Source organism: Orycteropus afer, unplaced genomic scaffold (assembly GCF_000298275.1).
Source record: "Orycteropus afer afer isolate SDZICR_OR568_19922 unplaced genomic scaffold, OryAfe1.0 scaffold00148, whole genome shotgun sequence".
In the NCBI taxonomy this organism is placed as follows: domain Eukaryota; kingdom Metazoa; phylum Chordata; class Mammalia; order Tubulidentata; family Orycteropodidae; genus Orycteropus; species Orycteropus afer.
The window spans coordinates 4,099,689-4,101,416 of record NW_006921735.1 but is presented as its reverse complement, the minus strand read 5'-3'; the positions used below and the strand labels follow the sequence as shown (position 1 = coordinate 4,101,416).

The following is a 1,728-nucleotide window of genomic DNA, read 5'->3' as shown; positions in this document are numbered from 1 at the left end:
TGTTCTGATGTTTATTATTTCCTTACTTCTAGATACTGTAGGATTCTTTTGTTGTTCTATTTCTAGTTGTTGGAGTTGATGAGTTAGAGTGTTGATTTTGTTTCTTTCCTCTTTTTTGATGTTTGCATTCATTGTTATAAACTGTCTTCTGAGTACTGCTTTCGCTGTGTCCCATAGGTTTTGGTATGATGTATTTTAATTCTCATTTGTTTCTAGGATTTTTTTATTTCAGTTTTTTTATTTGTTCTATTATCCAACAGTTTTTGAGCAGTGAATTGTTCAGCTTCCATATATTTGATACTTTTTCCTTGATCTTCCTATTATTAATTTTTAATTTTATAGCATTGTGGTCCGAGAGGATGCTTTGTAGTATTACAATGCTTTTGAATTTACTGAGGATTGTTTTGTGACCTAACATATGGTCTATTCTGGAGAAGGATTCATGTGCACTGGAGAAGAATATGGTTTGTGCTTTTGCTGGGTGAAATGCTCTATATATGTATATGAGGTCGAGTGGGTTGATTGTATTGTTGAGTTCTTCTGTGTCTTTGTTGAGTTTTTTTCTCGTTGACCTGTCCCTCTTTGAAAGTGGTGTGTTAAAGTCTCCTACTACTATTGTAGAGTTGTCTATTGTCCCTTTTAATTTAGTTAATATTTGCTTCATGTATTTTGGAACACTTTTATTGAATGCATAAATATTTATTATTGTAAAGTCTTCTTTGTCAATTGACCCTTTCAGCATCATATTATGTCCTTCTTTGTCTCTTATGATGTTTTTCACCTAAATGTTTATTTTATCAGAAATTAATATTGCCACTCCTCCTCTTTTTTTGGTTACCATTGGCTTGGTATATTCTTTTCCATCCCTTAACCCTTGCTTTGTTTTTATCTTTGTGCCTAAAATGGGTCCCTTGTAGGCAGCATATTGATGGGTCTTCTTTTCTTATCCAGTCTGCCACTCTTTCTCTTGATAGGTACATTTAGTCCATTCACATTGAGTGTAATTAGTGATATGTATGGATTGATTGCTGTCATTCTATTGTGTTTTTCTGCCGTGGTGTTGGTGTTTCCTTGGTTCATATACTTTTTTGTGCTGAATTCAGTTTGTTGCCTAATGCTTCCTCTCTCTTCTTATTGTCAGTTTTGTGCTTATTAAACCTGTATGTTTTCCTTCCTTCTGGATTTGCTTAGGGGGATTGTTAATTTTCTCTGTGGTTACTTTGGAGTACATTCTTGTCTCTACATTTTTAGAACACTGCGTTCTGAGAAGACACTTTCCTCCTTTCCTCTTCATTTGGAAATTTGTACCTAGAAGTTTTATTCTCTCTAATAGGTTAGTTGCTGTTGTCATGTGGTGATTGACTTCCTTGGTTTTTAAGGTACAATGTTTTATGGTCTTATTTTGAGCTTCTATTTCTGATTTGGTGTCAGTGTTAATGACACATAACCTGATTTTGTTGGTCTCTGTTGTGGGGTCTCTATTGGAAGGACTTCTTTAAGCATTTCTTATAGAGTTAGTCTGTTTTTTACAAAATCCCTTAATTTCTGTTTGTCTGAGAATGCTTTGATGTTGCCCTCGTATTTGATGGATAATTTGGCTGGATATAGGATTCTTGGTTGGAAATTCTTTTCCTTCAGGGTTTTATATATGCCATCCCATTGCCTTCTTTCCTGCATAGTTTCTGCTGAGTAATCAGAGCTCAGCCTAACTGTTTGATTATTATAAGT

General features: G+C 34.3%; 1 protein-coding gene across 1 annotated transcript in view; it reads right to left on the bottom strand.

The window, feature by feature from the left end:
* The window catches only part of LRP1B (LDL receptor related protein 1B), a 1,967,638-nt gene that overhangs the window by 229,858 nt on the left and 1,736,052 nt on the right, over nucleotides 1-1,728 (bottom strand). The gene's annotated exons all lie outside the window — the stretch shown is intronic.